We start from the raw sequence: 15244 nt of genomic DNA on the forward strand, positions 1-15244 counted from the left end.
TGGCATAATTCCGTACGTTCCAACAACGCACCGTATATTTTCCGCACGTAGTATACTTAAGCACGTTCCCCGTTTACGAGTACACGCGTGAACTGAGAGAAAAATTCGAGGAATAACTTAGTGTCACGGAGAACAAACGTACAGTGCAACCGGTCTAGCCAATATTAAATTTGAGCACGTGTCGCAACAAAGCTATGTCGATTATACGCAAACTATTGCCATTTTACGGGAGCGTAATAACCAGTAATGGCCAATAATTAGTAAAATCATTAGGAATTCTTCGTTGATTACAGAGTACAGAGAATAGGAAAAACTGAAATAATTTTTCAGTAAATTGTAAATGTAGTAAAATTCTATGTATTAAAATGAGATATTATACAAAAATGATAAATTCCTCCACTTATCTGGACATAAAATCTTATTATTTAAGTGAGCGTACAGACAGTAAAAGATATTTAACACATCTTTTTAATAAACTCTAAATAGAGTACAATTACAAATCCATTTAATAAAACGAAATTTTAATTAAGTAAATTTCTTCAAACTTCCAAAATTTATGCATCTGAACGTGACATTTTATTGCGAACGCAATGAGAATGAAGATAATAATAAAAATTGGAAATATTCTTTCCAATGAATTTTAAATATAATAGTATTTCATTTATTAGTAATTCACTTATATACACATGAAATCCTATTATTTGTACAAGAAAGACTAGTGAAGAGAATCATTGACTTCCTATTTGTAAACTCCAGTTATACGAATTGTTTGTTTCCTGGTAAGTTTAGACATATGGAGTATTGTACAGAGATCGTAGACAGTAAGGAGATTTGTCATAGATTGAGATTGAATTGAAAAGCAAATAGATTTGACAGTGGTGGAAATCCTAGAGGATTGCAGAAGTTTGAAAATATTCTTTACTTCAGAAGTAAGACATCAGGGAACAATACTTGTAAAATGTAGAAACTATATTTTATATAATATTGAAAATTTACCAAATCGAATAAAGCTACGTGACAAAAACTTCTATTCATTATCGTTTACATCGTTATTAATCAATCTATTTTATACCACCAATAAAATTAAAAACATATGAAATTTAAAACTTTCAAAGTTTAGAAAATTGTATGAGCTGTGAATGTTTACCTATACATTTATTTGATTTTAAAGTTCATATATTCTTAATTTTATTGGTGGTATAAAATAGTTTGATTAATAACGATGTAAACGATAATAAATAGAAGTTTTTGTCACATAGCTTTATTCGATTTGGTAAATTTTCAATATTATATAAAATATAGTTTCAAATCTGCAGTAATGTGCAAGACATGCACTCGTTACAATATTTGAAAAGTGAAACGAATGTTTTACTTTTATTTTTCCTTTATTTTTATAAAAATTTTAATTTACATATACTAGAGTATCTGTTATTAGAATGTCTCGATTGCTATTAGGTAACAAGACTTATACCGTCGTTTCTACGCCAATAGTAATGCTGTATACATTTCATGGCACGAGTCGTGCATTGTACGCAAGTGTAGCATGTTGCTCCCAAACCGCTTTCTCGCAATGGCGACTCGAGAAACCTTTCTTGGGAGACAGGGCGAGAGCGAACTGCATAAAAGTATGTACATTAGTACAAGTACATATTTGAATCTTCCTTTACAAAATGTAAACTTTGCTTGTAATTTCTATTTTAATATCTCTATTATTTATTTCAATATCTTCGATTCTATATAGTCTAAGTAATTAAATTCACATTGATTATATACCTAACAAATTCTTTGAAATTCTTAAGAATTATAAAAAATATAATATTTTTATATTTCATTACTCTTGAAGGATAGTGGTGATCATCGATATCGCCCCTTCGTCTATAGATTCGCAACTCACGCTTCTCGCGATATTCTTTTTACACGTTAACTTGTTGAGCTTCCATGCGATGAAACTATTTATTTAGTATTTTATTCAACGTAGGAAACTAAGACGCACGTGTTTCCGTTACTCAATTTCGAATATATTTCCCGTAAAGAAACAGTGTTGCTCATGTTTTGTAACATGGACACTTTGATCTATTAGATGTTTCATTTTAAAACTCTTTTATAAGCTTTATTTTATTGTTTTTAATCTTGCGGTAGCTTTATTTCATTTCAATACAAAATTCGATTTTTATTCAATTTCATTAACGTTACTGTTAAGTATTATTTTATATTAAACATAATGTTCAAACTGTAATAACCAAAATATTTTACTTAAAGTGTTATACTTAGTAAACTACTCTGAAGTTATAAAAACGTAACGATTGCAATTGGTTGCAATGGAATTATTTTAATAAAATGTGTGAATGAAACGTTGTTTTTACTTGTATTCAACTATACTTCACGTATATTATCATGTGTATTATAATTTCTTAAAAAGTACAAATACAGTTCTAATAAGTATGATAAATTATTGAGTCTTAAATTTTTAAGACTAGTAGTAAAAATACTAATATAATAATCACTTTTAAAACTTTAATGTTACTAACATGTGTAATAATAAATTATTGTGAATAGACATAATTCTATTTACACAAAGTCTTAGCAACAATAATTTAATTCAGAGCTTAAAATGCATTTTTCTGTAAAAGATGAAATAAAGATTGAAATGGAATGAAATGAAAAAGATATGCATCAATAAAATTGCAAATGTTAAAGATGAACTTCAAAATCTTCTCTAAAAGTAGGGCTGAAGAAAAGGAACATTAACTTTGCACTAGAAATGCAATCGATTTCCGTTATAATCATGGGAATAAAAAATATTTGATAGTGATTATAGCACCTTTTGCTTTTAATTATATAGGCATGCGAGAAATAAAAAGCAACAGGGTACAATTAATAACAATAATGCGTTAAAGCCTAATTTATCTTCAAATACACCTGCCTTTCAACATAGGCACGTGCAGTTTCTGTAACGTTAGTTGGAAAGTCAATGGACAGAGCCGGTATGCCGCTGCCAACGACTTTTGAAATGCGTGTCACCTTTTTGCGTGATCAAGAAAACGGTATTCGACTGACGAGCCGAAGACCTAATCTTTTTCCCTCGATTTTTTCTTCGGTTAAACTCTAGTGTGCACATTATGACGGAACAGATGCTACGTCAGATTCAAATTGCACTGCGATTTAACGTCATTGTGTTTAATGGAAATATTTTCTAACATGTTACAGAACTAAATCGCATTTTATTGGATATTTATTAACTCGAACTTCGACTGCTTCAATAGCAGCAAATTGTTATGATTACAAATTTTCAAGAGTAAATAATTCAATGTTGACCTTCTGCAACTGCAAAATTCTATGTCCTACTATGATACAATATTATATAGCATTTGAATGAAATATATGGGTCAATAGAATTGTAATTAATTTTAAAAAGATTGTTGATTCGAGAATCGTTAGATATAGTTTTGACTGAATATTCGGATGTTTGTAGATGTCTCTTATGAACATATTTCGTATGTCACTTATAATCGTCATGTTGCGATAAATTATATACAATTATGTTATATGAAATATTTTGAAATTTTGAAATTTCATTGGGACTGTTATGAAATTCAACCACCGTGACTATATTGACAATGTTTCTAACAAATCTGAAAGTATTCATAAAAATTACAAAATATTTAGTATATTTAGTGTATTTAGCAGGTGTTCGTTTACAGGTATCAAAATACTTATGGGGTGATTCTTGAAGCTAAAGTAAGATGAAAATCAAAAATAAAAAATTTGCGTTGTCAGCTTTGTTTTTTAGTTATTGTGAATTAAAACTGAGGCGAAATACCCCTGTGTCCGAGCAAATCTCCTTACACGAACGAAAGTAGGTCAGCCTAAGCAGCGCGGTGCAAAGGGTATATTTCGCAGAAATCGCAAAAGTATTTAAACAGTGTTAAGTGAGTCCTTAACTTATTACATGCATATGCATGCTGTATATTAATTTTTTAGTAAATATATATTTATTTAGTAACAGTAATGTTCAAAATGTTTTATTTAACACATTCGATATGAATATAAGTTTTCTATGGTAAGTGATCAAGGACTTTCACAGTCATTGGAGTGATACGGGCTATACGCAGGCTGGGCCTGAGGGTGACCTCAGCCAAGTCGGAGGCCATATGGTTTTACGACTACCGACGAAGAGGGACTTCTCCGCCCGTCTTGTGTTTGGACATAAGCGGAGAGGAGGTTGAGGTAGGACTTCAGACAAAATACTTGGGCCTCACCATCGAAAGTCAATGGACATATTCGGACCACACTTCAAGCTCCTGGTTCCCAAAATGACGACAACAGTCAATGCTCTATGTGGCCTGCTGCCGAATATCGGTAGGGCAGAAGTCAAAGTGCGCCGACTGTATGAGATAGTCGTCCATTCTCGGGTCCTGTACGGGGCTCCGGTGTGGGCAGAGGATCTGATGAAAAGTCGACGCAGTCTACTCTTGCTGACGGTCACCACGACCACCATCAGGATCGTAAGGGGATACCGGACGATATCATATGCGTCGGCGACTGTCCTGGCAGCGTCTCCTCCGTTCGAGTTTCAGGCCTTGGCGCTCCGACGAGTGTACGAAGACCAGAGGAGCCGAAGCTCAGGCGGGGACTCTCCCCCAGCTGAGCAGGCGGCCCGAGACGTTCGGGGCGAAGTTAGACGAGAGGTGTGAGAGCGGTGGCGCTCCGACCTACTCACCGAAGACCAGATCCGGGGCCACCAGGCCGTTAGATCGGTCCTGCCAAACTGGGAGACTTGGAGAGACCGCGGAAGGCTTCCACTGTCCTTCCGGCTGACGCAGGTGCTCGCAAGACATGGAGTATTCGGGGAATACCTGAAGAAAATCGGAAGAGAGGTCACCTGTCACCACTGCAGTGAGGGCGAGGACACGGCCCAACACACGTTAGAATTTTGTCCGGCGTGGGAGGCCCCACGTATTCTACGGCTAACGATCGGAGAAAAACTAGATCCCTCGTCAGTTGTGAAAGCGATGCTGAGGGGGCGACAAAAGCTCCTCGCAGTACGCTCATATTAAGAAGGCGCAATGCTCGTAAAGGAACGAACAGAGCGGGAGAGGGTGAGAACATCCCACCCTTGCAGGATTCCGCGCCGAAGGTGGTCATAGAGACTGACACGCCGAGGAGGATCTGGACCTCCTCAGACTTGCACGACGACCCAGAGGATAGCGTTGAGAGAGGTGGTCCCTCCCAATGCCCGAACTAACCAAGGAACGACTTCCTCAGACAGGAGAAGACGCAGGAGTGCCCCGGCAGTAATTCGAAATGGGTTCCGGGCATCCCAGTTGAGCGTCAGGCGGTTCACCGTGGGGTTTTAGTTGATATAATCCGACACTACCCCCGTCGCTTCCAAGCGGGAGGATGTCCATGAGGATTTCCCCACGTATAAAAACAAAGAAAAAAGGTCATTATATATGGAAACAATCTATATAGTGAAATGATATTATTACAATACGAGATCTTCTTGTTAATATGGATAACATTGTTATGACATATATAACATTATTATGAAAATGATATTATCATTTTTTGATTACATAATAATAAAAAATACAAAGCTTTCAAGAAAAATTTCAACTTAAAATGAAATCATCTAAAATGAAATAAGAGAAATAGAATGTAATCGTCTTTAGCAGAACTTTTTAGAATAGAATAAATAAACCACGAATGTTTATGCAAGTACAATATGAAGAAATACTGTATAAACTAAAACACGGAATATATAGAAAATATACTATATGAATGCCTGTCTGAAAAATAATTCTCGTTTTATTATATTATTTAAGTAACAACGTGCAATAGTCTTGTCAAACGACAGTTTTTTCGATATTACTCATAGTACATCAGTGTCTTTTACATATTACAATTACTTTGTAAACTAAAAGTATCGTTTTGTTACGTATGTCGTGGTTTTAAAATTATAATTAACTTTTTATCCAGGATAGCATTAAGCATATTGAAAAAAGCTTTTAATTTATCCCAATGTCTTTAATAATATTCTTGAATGAGTATCGATAAATATTGTAATTTGTTGAAAATATCAATGTGAAGTTATTGATATTTTATTACTGATAGATATGAAATATATGAGAGCTATAGAACAAGTATTCAGGGACTCTACGAGAAATAAATTCGTAATATACAAAAAGTATGTAATGCGCATAAACATGTATTGTGAAAAATATGCAAAATGCAAACATGTCTTTGGAACCTGTAATGATAAAACAAATTTCTATTTAAATATCTTTATATACATATATATGTATATCATAATGTATATCGTATCATATTCCTGAAACTACATCACATACAAATTTGCATGTGATCAGTCATTTACATACATTTAGGAAAAATATTCATAGTCAGCAATTAAATATATAAATAAATTAAAATTAATAATACATCATACAGTAATTAATGTTATCCTCTATTACTATTCAATGTTGTTAAAGACGCAATATCGACAACTTAACCACAATAAGTTTAAACATTACTTTCCAAGCATAATAAAATTAGCAGTAAAATATCTAATCTTTGAATATTGATATGTCAGATTATAAATTTATATCTAATATCTAAAAATAAAATTAAATTACACTTAAGCTGGTACTTATATTCAATAGTTTTGATAATTTCAAACTGATAACTTAAATCTGAATAATTATTAAATAATATCTGAAAAATAACATTCAATCCTTAAATCTTAATGTCCCTTATATTGATATAATTGCATATAAAGTGTTCGGTAACAAATGATAGAGAACTATAGTAATTTAATTTAAGTAAGTAATATCTACATACAGTTGCCCACAAAAGTATATTTGTAGAAATCTTCTATGAATACATTACGTGTGTTATTCAAAACATTTTGAAATTTGATTAAAACTTATAAAATTTAAAACAAATCTAAAAATGTACAGTGTTCGAAAATGACCTGCCATCTCTAAATCGGCGAAGATCTATAAAAAAGAAGCTAGAAATTGACTTTGTCCTTGAAGTTTAAGATCAAATTTTTTTATTATATTGCATTGTACTTATCATGAAGATGAAAAGAAATATGCGTTACACCTGAACTGGTCTCTTAGAAAAATATGTTGAAGTTCCATTAATTTTCTGATGCTTGTAATTTAAAATTCTTAGTTGCAATATTCGATATCAGCAATCTCAGAATCTTGGTATTTAATATTCACGTCAAGATATTCAACGTTAACAACTTTCAAGTACTGGTATTTGATATTAACAATCTTTCTGTATATTACAAATATTCAAAATGTATTGGATATAGGTAAATCGATTTTTAATTCTAACGCTCCTCCAAGCAGAATACCTCGATTGTCGTAGTCTAATATTTATTTCGATCTGTTAGAAATAACTTCAACTTAATTTACACTTGTAAAAAAGGGAAATAAACGTGATAAGTTCATGTTTATCGACTTTTCTCACTTTAATTCCATTCGATGTCTAAAAATAGGAAACACTTAGGAAAATCTTTCATGAATATATCATGTGTATTACGACCGTTCGCGGAGAAACGCGGTCGCGAGGAAAACGCGTCAACGAGAGGCGTAAATTCTCGCTACGATTCGTACAATCGACACTGCGAATTAGTCGTTCCCCTTGTTTCGGTTAAGATAACAGGGGTGGTTCAATGAACTTAACACTGTATTAACAGGTTAATATAGCTTGTATATTCAACAATAAATTGTATAATAATAAAAGCGTCACAAATTATTTAGCGATGAACACAGTTAATGCGTTACAGAAATTCGACCCGACTTTACGATATCTCTCGATGAATTCGTTAGACTTTATTTTCAATCGTCAGACCTCTCGATGTATGTGGTTTGAATCTTCAAATGAGACTGATTGCCCTTAGATCAATTCTTTGTCTTCTCGGGGAGACGACCCCCACTACGCTCGGATCACGCCACCGTTCGCGCGTATGATCACGTAGGCCACCTTCTTTGTTAAAATAAAATAACGGACCGAAATTGACGTTTCTGGAACTCGCTGCTCGGCGACAACTATACGCTCGTCGATACATTGTATATTTGTTGTCGGGCAGATAAGACGATCCGTCTGCGACGCTGTAGGACCGCGAGCAACGGTTAGAAATACCATCTATACTAAGCCTCGTGGCGTAACAATGTGTGTTACTAAACATTTTAAAATTTTATTAAGACTGTGATGAGAGTCGATTATAATATTGGTGAAATTTGAAACAGATCTGAATATGTACATATGTAGAAGCTACCTACAAAATATTTAGTACATGTATATATGTATATATGCAATTGATAAAGGTTGAATAACCGCGAAAATTTAGGCTGCCACGGTTTAAACGAATTGAACACCAAAGTGAATAGATTTTTCGCAAAGCTAGCAGAAACTATGGAATTCGATTAAAAGCGTAGAAGTAAATTAAAACCACACGTGGCTTCTACTCGGTGTGCATTTCCTTCATTTAAAAGTCGACTTTGTGTTTCTATCACTAATTAGATCAATTGCCGCGTTAGTTAACAGGCAAAGCTATGTAAAATAATGTGGATTAATTAAATAAAGGAATAGAATTCTATCTTACAAACAAATGCTGTTGCATTATAGTTATCGAATTACTCTATCGAAGCGTGACTTGAATTGGCCAAAAGATAACAATCACGAAAAAGCATATTTGAAGTGAAAATATGCCGTTATTCATACATACAGTCGGTCTCGAAAAAAATTCGAATACTAGCATAACTAACTTTGACTTCTATATTCTATATCTGAAATAAATACAGATAAAAGAATAAAAATGTTTTGCAGTACATTGAAGTATAGTATATAGATATCAGAGAGTAAAAAGCTTTTGACGTAAAAGAAACCGTTGTTTAAATATTAAAAGAAATGTTGAAAAAAAGTGAATTTTCATGTTTCGAAAATATTCAGACACTTTATAAATTGACGTTAAAAAGTCTAAAATGGCAACTTTCTATTGAAGTTTTAATATTTTCTCCCATATTCTTTTGTTCAATAATATGTTTTAAACAATTTAATATGTTGAAGGTTATTTTCTGTTAATAATTAGTGTTGCATTTTATTCCTGTATTAGAGGAATGTATCATTTTTCTTTAATGTTAATTGTTGTTTTTTACTAATTCTACGATCCAGTTTACGCGAGACTTCTTTCCATCTCCATGTTGTAGATGCAACTACATGCTTTTCACAATTTGATTGAAATTATTTTTTTGTTTATATATACATCTCAAATATATTTTTGTCTAAAACCTTATGTAATTATAATAATGTAATTATGTCTAAATGTTTACCACTATTTTTTTTATATATTCATATTCATATTTAATATTCCTTACATATATATCCTTTTCTCATTATTAAAATAGATATAAATGGATATTGTAGTAGTAAAATGAAGTTAATGCTTATCCTTATAATCAGGTGTATTGTAAAGAAAACTATAAATTGTAACACGTTTTGAAAATTTTATACCAGATTTATTATTATTATGTATTTTATATTTTAGTAAATTTATATTTATTTATTATATATATCATATTAATGGTTATGTTTAAAATTAGCATGAGTGTGTATATAAAGAAGAAAGAGAAATATCTCTGAAAAAAAGTCATTAGTGTTAATTCCAAGTGAGTATATTAAATAACTTCAGTGTATCATCAAGATGTGTATCAATTCCTTTACATATATGTGTATCAGTTCATATTACATACAGACATATACAGGCATACACACGCTGATATAATTATAGATAATTCTTAATCTCTAAAGAAAGTTTATAATTAAAATTGAAAAAATGATTAAGAATTTACTAAAACAAATATACCGCATAAATTACAAATGTTATTTATCTAATAGGTGCTTCAGGAAAGTAATATTATCATGTGTTACAATGTCCATATTCTTGATATTAATTTGAGCACGATCAACTCATTTATTATGATGAAGTTTATGAACATACGTTTAGTACGATATACTAGTACTTTGTTGCAATTAATCTTGATTATTAAGCATGGAATAAAGAAAGTGTGACGAACTACAGGAACTTAATAACGTCATACCTTATTAACATGAGAAGCCTGAAATTAAGAAATGTAAACGTTTCATCATTGTTGTCAATAATCACGTATAGTTTACTGATATTTAAAAAAAATCCATTAATTCTAGAATATAAATCTTTGTAATTCTTTTGACGCGAAGTTTCATTCATTGCAAATAAAAATATTTAATAATTCAATTATTAATCAAATAATATAATAATGATGATAATAATAGTCGCCTATCAGCTTTCCCCTATTGCGTGCCTATCTCTGTGGATTTTTCTTATTTGGTACTTCTATATTTAATCAAATAATGTATTCTACTAGTAAAAGAAATTCAAAAATAAAATACACAATATCGTATCATAAAAATAAACGTGTGGAGAACGTCTTAAATTTTACAAACATTTGTATTTTACGTACAAGAGATATTGATTTATCATTTTCAATTTATATTTTAATCCTTCCAAATACAGTATTATAAATTTAAAGCCGGAAAATTTCATATCACATATTTAAAATCAATTGCATATTTAAAAATATAGTACTATAAATGTCACATTTTAAACATCATTACACCTAACGCAATTATTTTCTATAAAATGTTGAAAGAATATATTATTCTTTATACCATTCTGTTATCAGAATCCACTTACACAATTCAATTAATATTATTAATAAAATTTCACAAGTCACTAGTTATAAATTAGTGTTAGATATATCAATAATAATATATATTTTAATTATAATACAAATTATATTAATGATAGAAACTTTTACAAGAAAATTTCACAAATAACAAATTGTCAAATTATCTTATTTGACGTAAAATTGTAGAATTATAAAAAAGTAGCCTGTAGCTTACAACTTACACCTATCAAAAGATAATTATTTTCTAAATCGTTCATTCTAAATTCATCATTATTTTATCGCACCGTCAATCACCTGTATCATCATCCCCTACTAATGGGTTTAAGTACTTCAAATTCCTCCATAGTCCGCCACAAAATTTAATTCCATACATATATATTAGATATATATAATAATAATAATAATAATAATAATAATAATAATAATAATATATATAGACATTAATATATATATTATATATCTATATACTGTATTAATATATAATATATACTAATATATATATAAAATTAATAAATAAAAAAATTATATGTGTAATATATAGACATTAATATATAGATATTAATATATATTATATATCTATATATTATATTAATATATAATATATTAATATATATATAATTAATAAATAAAAAAATTTATATGTATATATAGACATTAATATATAGATATTAATATGTTATATATCTATATATTATATTAATATATAATATATATTAATATATATATCGTAATATATAGATAAAAAATTTTTAATTATAAATTTTTTATTATATATATATATATGCCTGTGTAAAAACATGAAACAAGTGACAACATTCCAAAATGATATCATAATGTTTCTCTTACAAACGTATCGCAGTATATCGATGAAAGTTTGAAAATGATATTCCTATATCTATTAAGGAGAACTCTAGGCTAGGCTTTCATTTATCTACGCATACTTGTGATACTTAGGTGGCTCATGTGCATCGCGTATCGGGAACGGTGTTTACCAATCGCGTGGGTGTATGCTCACACATAATTGTACAGATGTCAAAGGTTCGCTCGAATAACACAAGTTACTTTTCTAGATACTTTTTCGAGTAAATCATGGGAGTGGAAACATTATATTGATTCCACTGACTATACTATACTTACTTAACGTGTTTTCACTGCTGTGTACACATGAAAATAGGGCAACTCGGTGTGAAACTTTAAACGAGACGATCGTCTTTGTATTCTTTTTTCATATCTTCTTTGCGTTTCATTTTATAGTTTAACACATTCGCTGGTGCTGATACAAATATTGAACTGTTTCTATTATTTGGACAGCACGCAACAAAATGTATAGAATTAAATGTCATGATTTCATATGTATCGATTATTTAAAATACAAATATAATCACTATCATTAACGCAAGAAAATGTTTAGTCGATGTGAAGGAATTGATAGAATCAGAAGTCTAAAATGTAATATTAAAATATATTATTATATAAAATTAGATTATAATGCCCCGATGAAAAGAACAACTTCTTAAGAATAGAAGAAAGTAAAGCTTTAATCGATGAGACTTCTAAATTACTAGATTGTGAAATAAATTGTCACATACCATTATCACTCAATGACTATAATCTTATGTATATCTTATATATATCTAATATACTTTTGAATATAATACATATGCACTTTATTTTTTTAGTCATTTTACAAATAAAAAATGATATCTACTTACATTTCTCAATAACTTATACGTTTACTTCAGTTTTAAAAATAATCCCAGTGTCCGGTGAATTAATTAAGTAATAACAAATTTAATTATACAGTAGAAATTCCTGTTTAAAACATTATCGAGCTATTTAAAAGTATCATAAGTCATAAAAGATATATATTTTAACTCAACTGTCTTATATATGTAATAGTTTTTTTATATACATATATGTAAATACAACTATTGTTAATCGATGCGAACATCATTGGAAATAAGTTATACGAAATACTAAGAATATACAAAGATATGCTGAACTATTCTGCAAAGTCTAATCTTCCTTGTGACATAAAAATAACTAAAAGCAATCTACGATTATCATCTAACTTAATGAATTCCAACATATTTAGATTAGCCATTTATTTGTTATCAACTTAATATATATATTGAAAATTTACACTTCACTTTTAGAACTAATATAAAAGAATCGTAAAGAAGCTGCAAATCAAATATTAATAAAATCCATTTATTGTCGTATCATGTTTTCACTTAACTTTATTTTTCAAAAGGAAATAAGTAGGTATAAGGATAATAATTTCGAAAATTATATAACATATGTCTAATAATGTGGTATACAATAAATGGAAATTTTAATATACTAAAATCCGAAGTATAAAATGTACGAGTTACAAAAGACTTTTTCTCACCTAGCAGCATTCACCTTGACACACATTTCTTGTAGTCGCTTATAGACATTGCACCTGAAATGCGAATATGATACTAAAAATTTCTATGATCCTATAAATGAGCCTGTTGATCATAAACTTTTATTTTATAACATATCTAGTTTCAATTCGAGAAAATATAAGTTTCATTCTATATCTCATTCAAGTAGAATTTTATATTAATCATTAACACTTACATAAATTCTAAAGATAAATCTAAATATTTATGAACATAACTAAAAAATGGAACCTGCGTAGAGATTTACTTTATTCTCTAAATATTATAATAAAAAACTTTCTTTAGATATTTTATGTATTTTCATATGTTGCCTATATTGTATTCTGTAAAATATTAATAATTAAATTAATACAATTATCTCACATCACAGAATAATAATTAATATATTGCTATCATTAGATTTATAAATATAATACAGAAAATGAAATTTTGGTAACAAGTTGTTTTATCTATAAAACCATTCATTCCGTCCACTTTATTTATTTTGAACTTTCCCATACTTATCTAATTATCATTGATCCCATCGTACTTGATCTCATCGTAGAAACTGTACTCCAAACCCTTGTATAATAATAAAATTCAACGATCTGAGCAATCGAGTCTTTCGTAGGAAATTTTCAAACATAATTTAAATATTGTCCCTTATCATAATTCCATCGAGACGGAACCTTGAACGTGAAAGCCCCTACACATTCAGGACGGAAAACAGGAAGCAAAAATCAGTTTTATCGTAGTGCTCGTTCCCCTCGTTACATTATCAGAAACGACCATGGATATAAACGAACTCGTTAGTATCGAGAATGTTTCGCTTCTGTTTGCATTTCGTTCCACCATTTCGCGTAAATTGGCCAAGGGTTGATCGCGAAATTACGCGAGAAATTGTACAAAATTACTTGTACATAACTATTGCGATGAACGAAAAGGAATACGAGTGGCATTTAACGAAGTGCGACACCGAAAACCGTCCTAATGCGCATCTCTAATTGTTCACCGACTAACGGTATTTTATTTCATTAGAATTTTTGATAAAATAGGAAGAACGATCGAAACGTACGAGGCAGGTTTTCATGAAACACTGGCTCGTGGCAAAGAATCTCCTCCGTTGGAAGTTATCGAAGTGAAACGAGCGAACTTCCGGCAGATTCTCCAAGCAAAAGAAAGTGTTGCCAGCAACGGGTTGCTCGTGGAGAAGTTTCCAACGTGTCTGAAGGGCGCAGAATGAGAAAATCGCGCGTGAAAATGACAAAGGCTACTGGTTATACCACTTTCAACGTGCCAAATCGGTCCTGGACCGTGAGGGATCTAGCGCGACGTATCACTTCCAATTTATTCTTTGACTGTTGTGGTGCATCTTGTTATCCTAAATGTAGAAATCACATCGATGAAGAATTATCAAATGAGAAGATTTTACAAAATGAAGATTTGGAAAGAAAAAAGGATCAGATGGAGATGAAACGAATGGCATCGGATGATTCATTGACGAAGAATGAAATTCCAGCAAACGTCGATGGTAATCGTTCGTTAATACAGGAAAGCAATTACAGACCGAGAGAATTGGAGAAAAGTGCATTAACAATTAATTCTTTAAGTTCCGAAGATAGAACTTATACACCGAGCAGTCCTTCGTTTGGCATAAAACGCAGTTTAACGATACTTTCTAAAACTAATAAAAAGAATGATTCTGACGAGAGGAAGGAGTTTGAAAGCGACAGTGAATCTTCCTTCTCAGAAATATTTTCAAAACGTACGATTAGAAAATCGGACGAACGGAGGGATTTATCTTCGTATTCTGAGTTGTTTCCCAAGTGTCGAATACGAAAAGCAGGCCAGCAAAAAAGCTGCGATAACAGTTCTGAGGATGGAATAAGTCAGTTTCATCGTGTTATAATTTTCTAATAATTTGCTTAGTTTTTTATTACGTTCATTTCTTGTTCTCGGCTTAAAGGTGTACATTTTAAATATGTAAAATATTGCAATCATTAAGCTTTGTACTTTTAACAGAGATACATAGTTTCTTATTTTTCTTAGAGTAGTTTAACTCTCTGCGAAGAAATTATTTTGTAGCAAGTT

General features: G+C 30.7%; 1 protein-coding gene across 3 annotated transcripts in view; it reads left to right on the plus strand.

Annotated features, from left to right (window-relative positions):
* LOC139993048 (uncharacterized) overlaps positions 1-15244 on the plus strand; it is a 91092-nt gene that overhangs the window by 68443 nt on the left and 7405 nt on the right. The window lies entirely within an intron of this gene.

This window comes from Bombus fervidus, chromosome 2 (assembly GCF_041682495.2).
Source record: "Bombus fervidus isolate BK054 chromosome 2, iyBomFerv1, whole genome shotgun sequence".
Taxonomy (NCBI): domain Eukaryota; kingdom Metazoa; phylum Arthropoda; class Insecta; order Hymenoptera; family Apidae; genus Bombus; species Bombus fervidus.